The sequence below is a fragment of the Sprattus sprattus genome (genome assembly GCF_963457725.1).
Source record: "Sprattus sprattus genome assembly, chromosome: 1".
Classification (NCBI taxonomy): domain Eukaryota; kingdom Metazoa; phylum Chordata; class Actinopteri; order Clupeiformes; family Clupeidae; genus Sprattus; species Sprattus sprattus.
In genome coordinates, this window is record NC_137920.1 from 7,676,292 (window position 1) to 7,698,054 (window position 21,763).

A 21,763-nucleotide genomic window follows, 5' to 3' on the forward strand; every position below is an offset into this window, starting at 1 on the left:
ACATCTTCAACAGCATATGTTAATACACACTGGAGAGAAGCCTCATAAATGTGCCCAGTGTGGAAAAGCATTTTCGAATGTTTCACACCTTAAATCACATATGTTAATACACACTGGAGAGAAGCCTCATAAATGTGCCCAGTGTGGGAAAGCATTTACATTTTCCTCAAGTCTTAGAAGGCATATAGTAATACACACTGGAAAGAAGCTTCATGTATGTGCCGAGTGTGGAAAAGCATTTTCAATGATTTCATATCTTAATACCCATATGCTAGTACACACTGGAGAGAAGTCTCATAAATGTGCCCAGTGTGGAAAAGCATTTTCACGCGTTTCACATCTTCAACAGCATATGTTAATACACACTGGAGAGAAGCCTCATAAATGTGCCCAGTGTGGAAAAGCATTTTCGAATGTTTCACACCTTAAATCACATATGTTAATACACACTGGAGAGAAGTCTCATAAATGTGCCCAGTGTGGAAAAGCATTTTCACGCGTTTCACATCTTCAACAGCATATGTTAAGACACACTGGAGAGAAGCCTCATAAATGTGGCCAGTGTGGAAAAGCATTTTCACGCATTTCTTACCTTCAAGAGCATTTGTTAACCCATATAGGCCTAAAACGCCTGGAAAAAATGCCTTTAAAACCTATGGGCGATTTCAGAAACCCCCCCTAAAACCTGAAGTTTTTCTAGAAATGCAGCAATTGTGTCAACGCCTACTACATTACTGATTTCTCAGCCCCTGTAACAGATAGGAACACAATTCAAAAAGTATTTGAGAGCTTACACCTGTGGCTTTCATGGAAAATTGAATTTCTCTTTACAAATATTTACAATCTTTACATACACCTTCTCAAAAGTAAAAATATATGTAAAAGTGCAGGAACAGCACAAAACAGTAAAAAAAAAAAAAAAAAAAAAGGAGGCTATATGACAAAGTATATAACAAAGTGAAATAAAGTATATACCTTTGTTATTATAAGTTTTAACTTTTTAGTTGTTTACTTGTTTTATTATGAGCAGACGGGAATACAATTAACATCTATTTTGTTGTCCGTGTAGTTTTTACATACTAGTGATATTTTATGCTCATTTGGACACTATGGATGGAGAATGGACCTCACAGTGTCACTGTCAACCTCTGACACTGGTCATAATATTCTTCATGCGTGTAAATATTTGTTGTATATAATTGTTCATATCTTGTTATTGATCATTTATGTAGACAGTCATTCATATTCAACGTACCAATTCATGTCTTGCGAGAAAATAAATACCGTTCTTACTTCATTGGAACTTTGACATTATCTGTTCTTACCGGAGTCTGTGGCGATTGGAACTTATTTCATAACCTTCATACACATCCTTTTGGGATTCAATCAGCCAAATATCCCCGTATTTTATGTGCACCATTTGCTCTGCTGTGCTGCTGATTCCCCGTTTGCTGCACATGCAGGTGAAAAAAGTCCTGCAACTAATTTACGTCACGTGATCGTTCGGGTTTTTTGATCAGTGCTTTTGGGGTACACCGATCAAGCAATTTTTTACCAATACACTGAGCATGGACAAAAGAAAGAAGAGCAAATAATTATCTGGGGGTTTGCGAACCAAAATTGTTGCAAAGCATGGACAATCTCAAGGCTACAAGTCTATCGCCGGATATCTTAATGTTCCTGTGTCCACTGTGTGCAGTGTCATCAAGAAGTTTACAGCCCGTGGCATTGGTTGTGAAAGGTCCAGCAGGGTCTCTGATTGGTTGTGAAAGGTCAAGCAGGGTCTCTGATTGGTTGTGAAAGGTCTAGCAGGGTCTCTGATTGGTTGTGAAAGGTCAAGCAGGGTCTCTGATTGGTTGTGAAAGGTCAGGCTGGATCAGTGGCCAGGCCTGTCGGGCCAGGAACCAGACAAACAGACATGGCCTGTGATATTGGTCTCGTTAATCCTGTGTGAGGGGACGGACGGACGGACGGATGGACGGACGGCAAAGGGAGGTCAGACTGTCAGATGCTTCTTGCTGTGCATGCTGGGAGTCGAAGGCATGCCAGGAGGCTTTTTCTCCCTCTCTTTCTCCCTCCCTCTCTATCTCTCCTTCCCTCTCTACCTCCCTCTCTACCCCTCTCTGCCTCCGTCTCTCTCCCTCCCTCTCTACCTCTCTCTCCCTCTCTCAGCCTCTTTCCCTCACTCTCATTTCCTCTCTCTCCCTCCTCTATACCTCTCTCACTACCTCTCTCTCAGCCTCTTTCCCTCACTCGCATTTACTCTCTCCCTCTTTCCCTCTCTCTCTCTACCTCTCTGTCTCCCTCTCCCTCCCTCTCTCTCTCAGCCTCTTTCGCTCTCTCCTTCACTGGCTCCTTACCTCTCTACCTCTTCCTCCCTCCCTCTGCTCCCTCTCTCTCTAATTTTCTGGAAACTTTCCATTGCAAAGATAGCCTATAACGCTTAACAGCAGTCTTAAATAAGCCAGATTGGACTGCACCCATGTTCTATAGAGCTGAATTTGTGAGAAATTGTATGGTTCTTCACATTGCATAATAACCATTCCTGGCTTAAATTAAAGAAGACACTTGGGCCATCAAATGCAATGCAAGTGTTTTATCTGATAACAAGATATGAACAATTATATACAACAAATATTTACACGCATGAAGAATATTATGACCAGTGTTGTGTCTGAACGCGTTCATTGATCGAATCTGTATCTCACTTCCAGGCGAAAATCACACCGTTAACAATCCAGGGTTTCCTCTACTGCCTATGCCTGGTAAGTGTGAGAGCGCCAAAGTTGTGTAGAGGCCGAGAGCGGTATTGCAGACAGATAGAGATTTCAATCTGGCAACGACAGCCACCAGTGTTTCAGCGTTAATCTATTAAAATAGGTGCTGTCTGGTTCTATATGGGCTGTGGAAATTCTTTAGAAAAAGTATAGCTCCCAACATATTGAAATAAAGAACTGAACTAGTTTATTTTAAAATGTTTGAACTATGAACTGAACCAGTTCATCTTAAAGAAAGTGAACTTTCCCAACACTGATTACGGAAGAATGATTAAAATCATACTAGAAATAATATCTTGAACATATACTGTTGACATGAAACAGACTAACCGCTGGTTGATAGCGGCAGCCTTTTGAACAGTGCAAACTTTGCTAGATTATAGATAAAGGATTACCATTCCCCTGCCATTCTGTGATCGATCAGCAGTGATCGGCAATTGGCCGATCATGATTTTGGTGATCGGTAATCGGTGATCGGCCCCAAAAATGATGATCGGAGCATCTGTAGTTTAAATACAAATAAAAGGAACATTATATGCTTGAATTACAATTATTTTTGGAGATTTGTGTGGAATCATGTCAGATTTGGCTTATCTTGTCTGCTTGTTCCAATGCAAAAAATAGAAATCAACATGTGAAGACCAAAACATTTGTTCTTGTAACAATCTTCTGGGAGAAGTGGTACATTATCTGACATAAGTGCAGGGGTGCCAATATTTTTGTCTATGACTGTATTAGGGCTGTGCAATTAATCGAATTTTGATCGCGATATCAATTTTTGGGCCAAACGATCTCCAAACTCATATAATTGACTTGAAACGATTAATTTCCGTAATTCAGTCTTTCCCCCAAAAGCATTCAACGCGGCGAGAGGGAGTTAAATCTTAAACTGGTGTGTGACATCACAAAGTTGTATGCCACTAGCCGGACATGCCAGTGAGCCGCCAATCAGCAGCATCAACCGTTGACAGATGTTCATGACAGCACAGGCTCTAGCCAATCAGATCACGATTATTATTATGTCAAAAGCGAAGCAAAAAAAACTAAAGATGGGTGACCAAACTCCGTAGATGGTCTCATTTGCACCTAAAAGTTGGTTGTTTTTACCTTATATTTTTATAAAGTTACTGAGAAATAAGCACTGGACAATGTCAAACCCCCATTATTGTAACTCAAAAATATGTCTGAGAGGATTTGCAAGGTGTCTGAGCTAACTATCATTCACTTTGAATGGGGATCCGTCAACCTTGACTGTTCAACGCATTCCAACGCATATAGCGTTAGACAACAAATACAATTTTTAACGGAAATTTCAAAGTTCTCAGTAAATAAATGCGTCATGTTTTCAAACTCAGAATTAATCGTTTGAATAATCGTGATTTCAATATTGACCAAAATAATCGTGAGTATGATTTTTCCCATAATCGAGCAGCCCTAGACTGTATGTATACTCAATAATTTGTTTTGATCTGTATTTGGAATTGAATATTTCTTTATCAGGGAACAATGAATTGTAGGTGAAAAACAGTTGAAAAAAAAAGTCTGCAGACAGTTGCTATAAGTAGTGGCAAGACCAATCAGAGAATTGATGTGGTTACTGTGCCAAATTGATGTGGTTACTATGCCAATTCGTGTGGTTACTATGCCAAATGGTGTGGATAGTATGCCAAATGCTAGCGCACAGTCAATGTGAGTAAGAACATTGATTGTGTTTTACTAGTGAAGGGGGTTGAAACACAAACATGCTCCCATGCAGAGCCAGAAAAGCAAGTTTAATGATTTAACTCTTCTAGATGTATCAGAACCAGGGATTAAAAACGATATATTTTTCATTTCGTTTCGTTCTGACCAGAAACGTTATTTTTCTGTTCCGTTCCAGTGTTCCTATGCTTCTCTTCATGTTATTAACCGGTTAGAACCTTATAAAAGAACGGTTAATAACGTTCTTTTCAAAAATGTCATGGGGGGGGGGGGGTAATGTTTGTCATTATGCAGGGGGGGGGGGGGGGGGGGGGGCTGCGCGTGCGTGAAGCCTATAGGCTAAATGCAATGCGCACTTTTCCAACGTTGTGGAAACGGAGTTTGCCTACAACTTATAATAAATAATGAAACAACATTATATCACCTTGCAGTTCAATTTTATTTGTTTCCAGTCGGCAACATGAAATTAGGCTGCAGGACCATTTAAACGCAAACATGTCTTTCGAACTGAAGTCCGTTCAATAAAAAGAAAGCAAGAAATGCAGCAGCTTAGACCCATGGCTATTTAAAACAAAATGACAACAAACTCAGTCGGTCACATTTAGGCCTACATTCAAATTCGGAAAGCATCTCCTACAAAACGTTCTCCATTACGCGCAAAATAAACACAACTCATGTCCATAGCTAGAGGCCTATGCCTACTCTCTTCTATTAACTCGAGAGTAAGCCTATTTGAAATGGACAACAGATAGCTTACATACCAAATTGCTTATTCAGTTTAAGGAAAAGTATGTCCTCCAAAACATTCTCCTTCAGATTGTTGCGCAGAGGAGACAGGATATATTTGAGAGGCGAAAAGGCACGCTCTACACTGACCTAGGTAACGGGCACAGGCAGCACAATCTTTGCAGATCTGTTAGGCTACTAGTGTCAACAGTAGTTTCACTTCAGCCAGGCGGTCTGGGTAACATTTAGCGGGCAGGTATCCAAGCCCATCACTTCCGGAATAAAACTTTATTTCAAGATTTATTTTAACAATTATTTTTTTCCCTCAATATTTCAAGAAAGGTTATTTGGAACGAAAAATAACGTTATTAACCGGTTATTTAAAATTGAAAATATTGTTTTCACTCCTGAACAGCTGAAATTGTTTTTGTTCCGGTTTTCGATTACGTTCATCACAAAATTTTGTTCTTTACCGGTTTTCGTTTTCGTTCTTTGAACCGTTTCTAATCCCTGATCAGAACATCCAAACAATGGAATATTTCCTCATCGGGTAACAATGAATTGCTGCATCTAGAACATCTGTCTGTCATTCTAAATCCATATGAATCTCTTGCAGGTGCATCAGATGGAACCCAACAGAAGCTCCATGGACAGAACGATGAACTCCACCAGCAACTCAATGGAGGGCCATTCCACTGCACAGTCTGCAGGGAGAGTTTCACGGTCCTGAGAGAACTCGTGGAACACCAGAAAACACACACTCTTAGTGCTAATCAAAGGCAGAACACTGGTGAGAAGCCTCATAAATGTGCCCAATGTGGGAAAGCATTTACATGTTCCTCAGGTCTTCAAAGGCATATACTAATACACACTGGAAAGAAGCTTCATGTATGTGCCCAGTGTGGAAAAGCATTTTCATGGGGTTCAGATCTTAAAATCCACATGCGAATACACACTGGAGAGAAGCCTCATAAATGCGTGCAGTGTGAAAAAGCATTTTCACAGATTTCAAATCTTAACAAACATATCTTAGTACACACTGGAGAGAAGTCTCATAAATGTGCCCAGTGTGGAAAAGCATTTTCACAGATTTCAGTTCATAAAATCCACATGCGAATACACACTGGAGAGAAGCCTCATGAATGTGTGCAGTGTGGAAAAGCATTTTCACAAGTTGCACATCTTCAAACCCATATGCTAATACACACTGGAGAGAAGCCTCATAAATGTACCCAGTGTGGAAAAGCATTTTCACAGATTTCAAGTCTTAAAACCCACATGCGAATACACACTGGAGAGAAGCCTCATAAATGTGCCCAGTGTGGAAAAGCATTTACATGTTCCTCAAGTCTTCAAAGGCATGTACTAATACACACTGGAGAGAAGCCTCATAAATGTGCCCAGTGTGGAAAAGCATTTACATGTTCCTCAGATCTTCAAAGGCATACACTAATACACACTGGAAAGAAGTCTCATAAATGTGCCCAATGCGGGAAAGCATTTACATGTTCCTCAGATCTTCAAAGGCATACACTATTACACACTGTAGAAATGCTTAAGGACAAGCATTTTCACAGATTTCAAATATTCAAACCCATATGTTAATGCACACTGGAGAGAAGCCTCATATATGTGCCCAGTGTGGAAACACATTTTCACAGATTTCAAGACTTAAAACACATATGATAATACACAGTGGAGAGACGCCTCATAAATGTACCCAGTGTAGAAAAACATTGACTTGTTCCTCAAGTCTTCAAAGTCATATACTTATACACACTGGAAAGAAGCCTCATGTATGTGCCCAGTGTGGAAAAGCATTTTCACGCATTTCAAATCTTAATAACCATATGCTGGTACACACTGGAGAGAAGTCTCATAATTGTGCAGAGTGTGGAAAAGCATTTTCAAACATCTCACATCTTGAATAACATATGTTAATACACACTGGAGAGAAGTATCATAATTGTGCCGAGTGTGGAAAAGCATTTTCAAACATCTCACATCTTGAATAACATATGTTAATACACACTGGAGCGAAGTCACATAAAAGTGCCCAGCGTGGAAAAGCATTTGGCGAAGTCTAAAGACACCATATGGAAACTGATGTGTAACACGCGGAATCTATGGAGCAGCACTATGGTTTCGACTGCGCTAAATACCAGGCAGAAGGGTTTTATTACTTTTATTATGATTTCAATATTTTAAGCCTATCGGAACATCAGGTTCTGATACGATGTTGACCAATATTTTATTGCTCCTGCTGCTTGCTCTTATTGATTTTATGTAAAGCACTTTGAATTGCAACTCCTGTACGAAATATGCTATATAAATAAAGTCTTACTTACTTACTTACTTACTTGTAAACTTTTGTCAATCTGCTTCAAATTTTTACACACACTGCCAAGATGTTGGTGCATCAGGAAATGTTATTGTTAGTTTCCTATTGCATTCAAAAAAAAGTTATACACTGCAACATACAAATGTTTTGCTGCTCTGAAATGTAAACTAAAACACTTTAACTGATTGCATTTGATGGCCCAAGTGTCCTCTTTAATTTAAGCCATGAATGGTTATTATGCAATGTGTAGAACCAAGGGCGTAGGTTTGCATAGGGTTGGTAGGGACTACTCACGACCAAAGTTTGGGAAAGACAAAAAAAGTCCCTACCAATATTTTGTTAATTTGAGAAAAACATTATTTTGCACAATATATTTGCAAACTCATTCGTATTATTATCAATACAATGTTCAATTGTACAATTGTTTAGACAATTTTACCCATGAATGTAATCAATCACACCGGCTATTTTGAGAATACATGTTATACTTGAAGGTAGTAAAAAGGTGCAATAAATTGGGATGCCCAAATGTATGTAGCATATAATTCATGAATACATTATTTCATTGCACTGCAATCCAGATGATGTAGGCTTAGTACAGCTCCATAAAACCTTAACCATTTACCTACATATTATTTTCAGAACAAACAAATGCACTGCATGTACTTATCATTAGGTAATTTTGTTCATTAAGGCAATATTTTGAAATGCATTCAGGAAACTAAGAAATCCAGTGCAGATGTAGTGCAGGTTGAGGAAGAAGCAGCTGGACCATCAGGGCTTGAAATGAGGTCTTACTCATGTTTGGGATATCCAAAAAGGACAACAAAAACATGTGATGTCAAGAAATGTGGAGAATGTTTAGTTTTTTATTTAAACTAGGGGTTTATTATTCTTATTATGTCATCTAAATCAGTTACAAGTTCCACAAGTTAGTACACAAATGTTAATATATTCTAATAAAGTTTGCCTGTTAAATATAACATCAACTGCATTTTTTAATTTATGGTGGGGGTGGGGGGGTCTGCCGGGCAGTGTCCCTACCAATGCTGAGACCAAACCTACGCCCTTGTGTAGAACCATACAATGTCTCACAAATTCAGCCCTATAGAACATGGGTGCACTCCAATCTGGCTTATTTAAGACTGCTAATAAACGTAATAGGCTATCTTTTGCAACAAAACAAAATGCAAAATTCACGAGCCAAACTTCCCATGGAAAGTTAGAGAGGGAGAGAGAGAAGGAGCCAGTGAAGGAGAGAGGGAGGGAGAGATCTGATATTGTGTTATTGCCAGACAGGTTGCTCTCTCAATGACTGTTCTTAACTTCTCAGATCAAAGGCTTCTGTGCCAAGGTTTTCTCTCTTCACACTCGCTTGGAATCCAGATGTGCAGTTTCTTTCCAAACCGAAGCATACTGGTATTTTGTGTTGCAGAGGGAAGGAAACATGATTCTGGGCTTTTAGCAGACTGCGGTTTACTACCTGTACTGGAACAGCATGCATTTACATTTTGTCATTTTAGCGGTCAGTTTTATCCCACGCGACTTACAAGGATTTATTTTACATTTCCACTGATGGCACACTGCACATCAGGAGCAGCTCAGGGTTAAGTGTCTTGCTCAAGGACACTTTGACAGGGAATCGAACTGGCAACCTTCTGATTACTAATCGACTTCTCTACCTCCTGTACCACTGTCACCCAGATACATGCAGTGTCCCCAGCCGTCCATCCAATGTGCCTATATGGAGATCCAGCATATCCACTGCGTGTCCACCTCCAGGCCCCATTCAGAAATATCAATCTCACTCCCCAGATGATGGCATTCAACAAATGCATGAGTGAAGTGATAATAATAATAATAATATAAAATAATGATGATTATTATAAGAAGAAAGCATGCAGGCTCACATAGCTGCTAGGGCGGGCGGGTGGCCCAGCTTTCAAAAGTTTGAGAACCCCTGATCTAGCTGATGTTATATTCTCCTCAATTAAACTCTTAAAATGATGATGGGAAAAGGTAGAAACCCTCAGGGTGCCTGTGCAACTTCGTATGAAAGAGTTCATATTCATGCGTGCATATTCACACATATTAACACGAGGTCTATCACAAACTAGCAGCTGCCAACTGTATATACCTTACCTATACCTGTGTAAAGAATTCTGATATGAAAAACAACCAGTAGTCAATGTGCAAGCTGCCAATTGAATGGTGATTTAGGATACTCTATTGGGTTTATGTATTTGTAAATCTGACTCTAAAAGAGTCAGTGCCTTACCAGCCACGAACCTCACCGCACGTCTTTGTGAGCAACCATAGCCTGGCTATGGAAAGGGGTAGACACAGACAAACCTGGCTGTCCAGAAAAGAGATGTCCTGCATTCACTGCAGCCAGGACATGGTAGAAACAGAGTCCCACTTTTTAAATTAATCTTGCCATTCCATTACACTTTATTCTGTATCTTTAAAGGCAACCAGTGCAACTGTCGAGGCTTAAAAATAAACATTCAATTTCTAGTCTTTTTAACACTTAGTAAGTTTCAATAACTCCATACCATTACATATCGACATTTAAGGAGCAAAGATGAGACGTCGTTGTGTGGTGAGAACTGATAGAAAAACATAAACAAAAACAATGGGCGCCATTTTCTTTATTTATTGAGACCTCCAAAAAATAAAGCAGGATTCCAGTCAATGGAAAAATTGCGTTTCTTCACCGGTGATTGTTGTTGTTTACGATTTTCTATCAGTCCTCACCACACAACGACGTCTCATCTTTGCTCCTTGAAGGTCGATATGTAATGCTATGGAGTCATTGAAATTTACTACGTGTAAAATAGACTAGAAATTGAATGTTTATTTTTCATTGAATGTTTATATAAAGTAGCACTGGGTGCCTTTAATGGCAGGAAGGTTACATGCATCAACAGTGTAGAGAAAAACATAACAGTGAACTGTGTTATATCACTCATTTAGCAAAAGACAGAATGGTGTGTTGTTGATAGAGATTATTTGCAAACACTGTTAATGACTTAGAATATAGTAATCAAGTGCCTTGTATTAATATATTGCTTGTATGAATCATATGCTTATGAAAGCAGGAGCATGGCTTTTCTCTCTCTGTGTGTAACTAGAATATTATGAGCCACTGCATATGTCTGCATATGAACAAGAGCATGTTTAGACCAGAGGAGATAAGAAGGGAACTGTGCTTCTTCCGACCTTGTGCAAAACTGCCATCCTTGCAAGGCAGGGAGCCTCGGACGTGAGAAATCCACCACGTGATCAACCCTGCTGAAAGCTAAACTTCTGACTACATAAACTTTGTCGGAAGGATTTATCATGCCTTCACTGTCAGCCTTGTGCTGGCAGGGGAGCCTGATTGCAATTGTCTGTGTTTGTTTGTCTAATAAATATACTTTCATGCAGCTTCGGAGTCCTGAGGTAACTAGGGTGATTTTTCACCTATCAGTTTTGTTATATATACACTGTAAAATATTTCACAGTAATTTTACAGTAAACTACTGGCTAATAATTGCATTCATTTCACGGTAATTTTACAGTAATTTATTGTAAATATTTCACAGTAATTTACTGCACATGTTTTACAGTAATGCACTGTAAAAATTTCACAGTAAAATGCAATGCAACTACAGCAGTATATTGTAATTTCACAGTTTAATGCCATTGGATTACTGTGATTTGGCAGTATGTAGCTGTAGAATTACATCGTCTTGCTGTATATCATTTACAGTATTTTTACTGTAAAACTTAAGTTATGCAACTAGTACATTAAACTGTACATTTACAATTTAAGTACTGCACATTTGACTTGTTAACTGTGATTTTATCACACAAATGTGCTTTGGATTTGCTAAATTAAAAGTCAAAGCAAGAACAAAGACAATGCTAATTTTAACTTTTTAAATTCATTACTCAATACCCAAATACATACAAATTCATGAAGGTTTAAAACACGTCATATTTATTATTCAATACCTAAATACATTACAATAAAAAAGGTTTAAAAACACGCAAAAAATCAATACCCAATTACATAACAATTACTGAAGGTTTGAAACATGTCAAATTCATTACTCAATACCCTAACCCTAGAACTCAAAACCCAAATACAAATAGCAAAAGTTAAAAACACGTCAAATTCATTAATCAATATCCTAATACACAATGAAAAAAGTTTAAAACACTCAAATTACACACAACACTCCAGAACGTAGACTCTCCTAAATAACTCTGTCTGTCTTCAGACCATATAAAATATAAACAAAACTTCGGAACATATACAATATAAACAAAAATTAAATGCAATTACAAAAAAAAAAAATTGCAAAAACAATTAAAAATGTACAATGACCACTTGTACAATGACCACTCGAAGTCGACAAGCTTTCTCTGGAGTGTGCTGACATTTGCATTTATCCCTCCACGCCTCTTCTTCGAGCCTTGCTCTGGGTTGATGCCCAAGAAGCACCTGTAAACAATAAGCAAAGACAACTTTCAGTTTTACAGATTTAATATGGCATTGTTTATCCAAGGCACATGCACATGCACCAAATAAGTTAGTATCGAAAGCCAAGCAAGATTGATATAAGCAACGCAAATCAGGAGGCTAAAATTAGCTCCTTTGAGTTAGTTGCTGCATCTGGAGGCTAACGTTTACTTTAACTTTCACGCTAATTTGTGTATTCTCAGTCGAATAACACACTCTATACCTGGACACGTGGAGAATATTTATTGAGAACACATAATTTGAGCTTTCCAAAACAACTATACATTACTTGTCTGTGAAGAAAATCTTGGCGGGGAAAATGGCTTTAAAATGACTTAGCTGGAGGCTAACGTTAGCTTACTATAACTGTCACGCTTATTTGTGTATTCTCAGTCGAATTACACACTCTATACCTGGACATGTGGACAGCATTAAATGAAAACACATCATTTGAGCTTTCCAAAACAACTATACATTACTTGTCTGTGAGGAAAATCTTCGCGGGGGAAAATGGTTTAAAATGACTTAGCTGGTTGCTGCAGCTGGAGGCTAACGTTAGCTTCCTTTAACTTTCACGCTAATTCGAGTATTCTCCGTCAAATAACTAACACACATGACTAAAATTGACATGTGGAGACCATTAAGGTTAAATGGAAACTCACAATTAGGATTTTACAAAGATAAGTTTCTTCTCTGTGAGGCAAAGCTTCACGGAGAAAACAGCTTTTGGAATTTCTTAAAAAGTGGTTCATTAAGTGACCTGACCTTGATCCAAAAGATCGTTCATTGACATTTACTAACCCAGACTGTGGTATATTGGATCGAGCACTCGGTGCTCGATTATGTTTGTCTGTTTCTACTACAAGTGTTCTGTAAAAGGATTGGGGGCAGTTGGAGATTCGCCCGCTAGTAAAAGGTTGACTGCATCCTCGTCTCCGTGCATTTATATAATATATGATTAAGGTAACCCACGAGTAGTATTACTATAACAGTGTACACATTACAGCAGTAGCATAAAGCTACAACATGGTGTCAGAAGACGGAGTTACGGAATAAGTCGAGGACGTAATTTAAAAAGTTAGCTAAAAAAAAAAAAAAAAAAGTGCTAGCACCCGTTAACATGGAGCAGTTCAAACCACCACCACCGCTAATACTTACCGGGAATATAGCTGAAAACTGGAGAAGATGGGAACAACGTTTTCGGCTGTATATGACCGCTTCAGGTGCATTGGACAAGGAAGACACGGTTAAAATAGCCATTCTGCTTCACACTGTCGGCGAGGAGGCGCTAGAAGTGTATAATACACTCACCATTGTCCGAGAGGGAGACGAAGACACGATGGAGGAAGTTCTCCAAGCCTTCACGGACTACTGCAGCCCTCAAAAGAACGTGGTCTTCGAACGCCATCAATTCTGGTCACACGCAATGTCAGCAGGAATATCGGTGGACAGATTCATCACAGAGCTACGCCAGAAGAGCAAAGACTGTGAGTTTGGCAGAAGTGAAGATGACATGATTAGGGACAAATTAGTGTTTAGCATAAATGATATTCGTCTGAAGGAGAGGCTGTTACGGGATAATGCGCTCACTTTGCGCAGAGCCATGGACACCTGCAGATCAGCAGAGCTTGCTAAGTCACAAATACAAGCGATGCAGACTTCACAGGTTGTCCAAGACACCTCAGTAGACGTGTTAAGGAAAGCAACAGGGCAAACGCGCAGCTGGAACAAGAGCAAGACCAGCAGCAAGAGGCATGTAACAACGACTGTCTGCCATAAATGCGGTAACAAGCATGAGCCCCGTCAATGCACAGCGTATGGTGCAGTCTGCCATAAATGTGGTAAGAACAATCATTTTTCTAAGGTATGTAAAGCTAGCACTGAGAAAAGCAGCAACTACTACAAGACCAAGACAATAAATAATTTGGAGAGTGAAGTTGACTCCTTATACATAGGCATGATAGGAAAAATCAAAGAGAAAGCAGCTCACCAAGATAAAGGCACTGCATGGCATGAAACAGCCACAGTCAGAGGTGTGGCAATTAATTTCAAGCTGGACACAGGCGCCGATGCAAATGTACTTCCCATGCACATGTACAGGCAGCTACCAGGTTCCATTCAGCTACGGCCCACAAAGACTGTCCTAGTTGCATTTGGAGGAGCCCGCCTACCCACAGATGGTGTTGCATCTCTAGAATGCAGGACGACCAAACATAAAGCTATGCTGGACTTTCATGTGTCAAGCCGGGCCGACAAGCCGATTCTGGGTGGAGATGCATGTGAGGAGCTGCAGCTGGTGAGAAGAGTTGAGGCACTCACAGCAAGATCACCGCTACCAGGAAAAGCTCCAGCTACCAAAGAGGAGATGCTACAGAGGTATGCAGAGGTGTTCACAGGATTGGGTGAGTTCCCCGGTGTTCATCACATACACATCGACCCCAGCGTCACGCCTGTGATTCATGCATGCAGAAATGTGCCCCTCTCCATCATGGATTCACTGAAAGAGACAATCAAAGACCTACAGACCAGAAAAGTGATAACCCCTGTCAATGAACCGACAGACTGGGTGAACAGTCTTGTTGTCACTAAGAAGAAGAACGGTGCGCTAAGGGTATGTTTGGATCCTAGCAACCTGAACGAGGCAGTTAAGCGTCAGCACTATTCAATCCCTACACCAGAAGACGTGCGCAGCAGACTTGCAGGAAAATCCATCTTCTCCATTCTAGATGAGAAGGATGGATACTGGCAGATCAAGCTAGATGAGCCATCATCTAAGCTATGCACCTTCAACACGCCGTGGGGCCGGTTCCGCTTCCTCAGACTCCCATTCGGGATCAGGTCTGCCAGCGAAGTGTTTCAACAGAAGAACTGCGAGACCTTCGGCGACATTCCAGGTGTGTATGTCATAGCAGATGACATGATCATCGCGGCGTCATCAGAGCGGGAGCATGATGATATCCTACAGAAAGTGCTAGAGAGAGCAAAGACAGCCCATGTGAAGTTCAATAAAGACAAGATACAGTTTAAAATTGACACTGTAAAATATATGGGACACATCATCACGGCAGCTGGACAGAAGGCTGACGACACAAAGATAAAAGCAATCGTCGATATGCCAACCCCAGAAGACAAACAAAGTCTCCAACGTCTGCTAGGAATGACAAAATTCCTGGCACAGTACATCCCAAATGAAGCCTCACTCACAGCACCCCTCAGACAGTTGCTTAAAAAGGATGTAGCGTGGCAGTGGTGCCCAGACCACAGCTCAGCACTACAGATCCTGAAATCCACCCTCACACAAGCACCTGTGCTGAGGTACTATGATCACAAGCAGCCGCTGACTCTACAGGCTGATTCCTCGAAAGACGGACTGGGAGCGTGTCTGTTGCAGGATGGCCGCCCAGTGTGCTATGCCTCACGAGCGCTCACCGACACGGAAAAGAGGTACGCGCAAATAGAAAAGGAGTTGCTGGCCATAGTGTTTGCTGCAAAGAGATTCCACCAGTATGTATACGGCAGGCCAGTGACTGTGCAATCCGATCATAAGCCTCTGGAGGTCATCGTACGCAAGCCGCTGAGCAAAGCACCTGCGCGGCTGCAAGGTATGCTTCTACAACTGCAAAGGTATGATCTACACATAACATACACACCAGGCAAGCTCATGTACATTGCCGACACACTCTCACGTGCCACGGCAAGCAGAGGAGGTGACAACCTTAACGAGAATCCATGTGATGAGAGAGTTGTGTATGCCCTGGAGGCCACTGATGCCTTGAGCGAGGAGACACTCAGCCAACTGAAAAAAGCAACAGCAGCAGATAGCGTGTTACAAGCTGTGTGTGAGAAACACAAGAATGGCTGGCCAATGAGAAAGAAAAGTCTGGACTTGAAACTACACGGCTACTGGTCAGTCAAAGACAATATAAACATTCAGAATGAAATTGTCATGGTCGGAGACAAAATCATCATACCCCAGAGCTTCAGGAGTACGATTTTGGAGAAGCTGCATCTTGCTCACCAAGGAGTGCAGCGCACAAAAGCCAAAGCAAGAAAATCCCTCTACTGGCCTGGCATGGCACGAGACATAGAGGCAATGGTGGAGAAGTGCATGCAGTGCCAGCAGCTACAGCCCAGACACCAGGTTGAGCCACTAATGCCACATCAGATTCCAGAACTGCCATGGATGAAAGTCGGAGCCGACATCTTCGAACTGCATGGTCAGTCATATCTGTTGTTAGTTGATTACCTGACCAAATATCCTGAAGTGCTTAACCTGTCTGATAAAACAGCATACGCAGTGATCCAGAAGATGAAGTCTGTTTTTGCCAGGCACGGGATTCCTAGGGAGATAGTGAGTGATCATGTCCCATTTGCCAGCTATGAGATGAGAACATTTGCAGCTTCATGGGAATTCAAACTCACACACTCCAGCCCAGGTTTTCCCTCTTCTAATGGAATGGCTGAGAGAGCCATAAAGACTGTAAAACATGCGCTGAAGAAGGCAATGCAGACCGGCACAGACCCACATCTAGTGCTGCTGTCACTGAGAAACACACCGGTGACAGGACTAAATGAGTCGCCTGCACAGATGTTGATGGGAAGAGTTCTACGGAGCACACTTCCGTGCTCTAGTGCCGTGCTGACACAGTCATCCCCACAGCATCTTCACAGCAAAATACAGAACCTACAGTTCCGCCAGAAGCAACACTACGATCAGCGTGCAAAGCCCCTGCCGGTGTTGACCTCAGGAGACACTGTACACATGCACACACGAAGTGGCTGGGAGCCCGCTGTTGTCATCCGACAGCGAGATGAACCACGCTCCTACACGGTGCAGACACCAGCAGGTAGGACGCAAAGGAGGAACCGGCGACATCTGAGGAAGATACACCCGAGCCTGTTCATAGACACTGACCGTGACGAACAGTTGGACTCAGAGGTACAACCCTCTCAAACGCCTGAGTCAGTGGACTCACCACCACATGACCTGCCACCACACAACCCTTCTCCTGTGACTACGGGCAGAACACCCACAGGCTACACAAGAAGCGGCAGAGCTGTTAGACGCCCTGATAGATTCGATGACTAATTTCTGTTTTATATACTCATTCTAATGTAAAAAAAAAAAAAAAGAAAGGAGAATGAGGTTTAACTGAAATGTTTCAAGATTGTGAATGTTCTAAATGCTTATATGTTTCTACAGAATGCTGAGCAGGAAAGTGATTTGTAATGTTTAAGGATAGACATTAGTTTAGTGAAAACATGCTTTATTAACCATTGATGTGTGCAAGTTTAAAATACAAGTTTAATGTTGATGCCATAGAGTTAAGGGTAAGTAAAGAGTTAACTTTTGAGGTAACTGATACGTATGCCACTTCTCAGTCGGAAAAGAGGGATGTGGTATATTGGATCGAGCACTCGGTGCTCGATTATGTTTGTCTGTTTCTACTACAAGTGTTCTGTAAAAGGATTGGGGGCAGTTGGAGATTCGCCCGCTAGTAAAAGGTTGACTGCATCCTCGTCTCCGTGCATTTATATAATATATGATTAAGGTAACCCACGAGTAGTATTACTATAACAGTGTACACATTACAGCAGTAGCATAAAGCTACAACACAGACAACGAACGTTATTAAAACGTTATTATTATAGAGTTGTGACAAGCTCTCTGTCAACCTTACCTTTATCTTCTAGCTCATGTGCTGTATCCACCTTCGCGCTCTTCTCATGTGCTGCCTGCCTGCGTCTGTAGTCACCGTGGATCCAACTGTCTCTTCTTGAACCCACAATACAGCTTAGTTCAAGTGCAATTCAAATTTACAGTAATGTATTGGGTTATCTCAAAGGATGATTTGAATAGAGTATCTTACTGTGAAATAACCCTATACAATGCTGTGAAATCCCGGTATCGTTTTTTTCACAGTAACTTACTGTGTCTACATTGATTTCACAGTAAAGTCTACATTACAACATGACATTGTGATTATTACAGGTAAAGCCTGTAAAGTAAGATTACGATGATTTATTGTGAAATATATCAGTAAAATATTGTAAAACTCTGGTAACATTTTACAGTGTACTCATTTAGCAAAAGACAGAATGGTGTGTTGTGTTATATCACTCATTTAGATAACCACCACGTTATTGAGAAATTTAGTGGAAATACATTTCATAAATATTTTAGGTCATTCTCTGTCAGCAGATGTAGCGACTATTCAGTCAGTCAGAGGGAAAGAGAGCGGGAGGGAGAGAGAGACGGAGAGGAGGGAGAGAGGTAGAGAGAGAGAGAGGGAGGGAAGGGGGAGAGAGAAAGCCTCCTGGCATGCCTCTGTCTCCCAGCATGCACAGCAAGAAGCAACTCACATTCCAACCACCCTTGAATGACAGAGAAAGTTTCACTACAATTCTCAGTAACTCAGTCTTTTGAATCAAATAGCCTTTTGGTTGTGAAGATGTTCAATGTTTTAGGATGTGGACAATTTAGTCTGGAGGATCTGCCAAACAAAGTACTTTGGGGCACATTGGTATTCCAATTGTTATCATTTTTCAACGACTAAAACCGAACTAGAGATTCCTGAAGTCACACTCCTGTCCAGGCCGTGGCAGTAATACATAATTTTCTGGCTGGTTTGCCAAGTACCGGAAGTACACAAGCAAAAACATTTCAGAGGAATCCACGGGAGAAGTTCCTTCTGTAAAGACCGCTTCGTCATCATATTTTTCTGTGATTAACACTGCTTGACGTAAACATTAAGTTAACAGATCTTTATGTGCTAACTTATTTGAAGTAGGTTTTAAGTCATACTTTGTGATCTAACGCTACTGTGGAATCTAACGAAGAAGGCTACGATGTCATGGGCATTTGTAGCCTTCTTCATTAGCTCGTACTCAAAGATATTTATGTGAGTATTTGAAGTAGGTTTTTAGTCACAGTACCATGACATCTTAGCCGTCTTCGTTAGATCCAACAGTAGACTTAGATCGCACCGTTTTATAACATCTTAGCCTTCTTCATTAGCTCGTACTCGAATGTATCAGCCATAGGCAAGTGAGATACGGAGACCGCGACAATATCAATTCCTCCGTGCGAAATGCGACGTGCCAGTTAGCAAGTTTATTTCTCTGAAACTTTGACAAAGACAAAAACATTGATTGACAGTCATTGTTTTTCTGTTTTCTTTGTGGTGTTCCCTGACTATATAGGAAACTGGATAGGATCATCTCGGGTCCATTGCTAACATGGATCTCGGGCTGCCGTTGAGCTCTGCCTGTGATGAAACACACCAGGTACCCCTGAGACCGAGAGTGAAAGTAGAGGACATAAAAGAAAGGGAATATGGACATATTATAACGTGCCAAGACTCAGTGGAGGTTAAAGTGAAGAAAGAAGAGGATGAGCAACAACAGAACGATTTTCCGCTGGAAAGTAAGTAATTTTAGACTGATGCACTAAGACCTATGACTAAGACTTTTGTTACATTATATTTAATTTGTGTTTTTCCCCTAACTAAATAGGAAACTCTGGACGGGATCATCTCTGGTCCGTTGCCAACATGGATCTTGGACTGCCGTTGAGCTCTGGCTGTGATGAAACACAACAGGTACCCCTGAAACTGATAGTGAAAGAAGAGGACATAAAAGAAGAGGAATATGGACATATGATTACATGCCAAGATGAAGAAGAAAAGCCAATTGCAGATCTTCACTGTAAAACTGAATCAGACCTCACAGAGTCACTAAGCTCCACTCATAATGACACACTACAGACAGTGGAGGTTAAAGTGAAGAAAGAAGAGGATGAGCAGGAACACAACGATTGTCTTCTGGAAAGTAAGTAATTCAGACTGACGCACTAAGAGCTTTGTTCGATGGTCAACTGATGATTATGAATTTATCTTACCTATTGTTATGTGTATTGAGACCAACACAATTCTGTCAATGGACTTGCAGTGTTTGAGTGTTTTTTAAAATATTTTTGTCTGATACCTTTCAATTTACAGGCGTTAACGCAATATAGATTTGTGTTTCTTGAAAAATGTGTTGATACGGCTTAGTTGATAGGGAAATTGTGGACAGATATGGCTGTTGAATGAAGTGCTCAGGTTGTTGCCCAACTCTACTTAACCCACACTAAACAACCAACTAACCAATCCAGAGGTCCAATCAGGAGCTGTAAAAGCAACATCACTATGACAATTTACTCACTCAATGTTTGCTGCGAGCTCTCTGTGGGTCACTCAGGTTGTGTGTGGCAATGGCAGCAACGGGGGCAGATAGATTTGTGAACAGTATATTTTCCCAGCAATCGAAAATCATGGCGTGCTTTACAGTAAACTGACAAAAACAAAAGATTGATTCCAAAAATCGCGAATTTAAGACGGACTGGACTGACAACTATGCATTTGTGCTGCTTGTGGGGAGCGCAAAATCAATGTGTTTAATATGCAATGAGACCAGGGTTGCCAGGTCTCTGTGACAAAACCAGCCCCAAGGCCAATCAAAACCAGCCCAAAACGTGCCCAATGGCCAATGAAACCAGCCCAAAAACCAGCCCAATATCAGAACTCAAAATATGCCCCTGCCAAACCATATACACTGCTTTTAAAAGTCCAACAGCATTGCTATCACTGCCAAATGTATTGTAATATCTACTAAATGTTTAGTATGCCAGCATTAAAAGCAATTTCCCTTTGAAACTGTAGACCAATTCACTGAAGGACAAACTAACATGTTGCTTCGTCTTTTGGCTTTCTCTTCCCTTTTCCCTCTTCCTCCCTGCCTGGACAACATGAATGTACTGTTTTTACTTCATATACATTTACTGCAGTACACCTTATCATGTTGCTTCACTATATTTAAATCATGTACTTATAGTTCATACGTGTGTAAATATTGTAACAAATCACGGATGCGTATTATGGCTTTTAATGACAAAACACTAATCACAACACAATTTGAAAAGTGGCAAAGTGGCACGGACTTTATGCCCTGGTACAAGTTATCTCGAACGGACTGTGTTACCGTCACACACCTGTATAAATGCAGTCTCAACCCAAAACAACGACATGCAATTAGAACAGTAAGGAACATTGTTATCAGGTTTAAGGGAACATCGTCGAGCACTAGTGCATCACAAATGGAAAAGTATGAGCCTGCTGCACGGCATTATGGGGCGACTATGCCGGCACGTTACAATAGGCCAGTATTTACTGAATTAAAGTAATTTCAGCTTGTCCCAAGTCCATATGTGTACGTGCTTATCTGGAGTCAGTTTGGTAGGATTTGGGTATAAATAAAAATATATATTAAATATTTAAATATATATTTAAATATATTAATGTTCCATGCAAAATTGGTTTACTCGGACCAGCGGACAAAGAATTCAACCCACGGCAACTCCGCGGACCTGGCAACACTGAACGAGACTGTTGCCCTTGTCAAAAGCGGTAATGGAAACGTCACTATGAAACAAAGCATGCACACTTCGAACAGAAATACCCGCAGAACTCTGAGCAATCATACCAAGCAGCATTCAGTGTTATAGTTAGATCAGCCACACAAAAAGAATGTGCATACTTTAATATACTGTTGTAAGTCTATGGAATCAGATCAATGCCATAAATATTTTGTAATCTGTAATAGATTTTGTATCTGTAATATAGATTTTGTATCTGTGAAACCATCTACACTTTCAAAACCTATCTACAG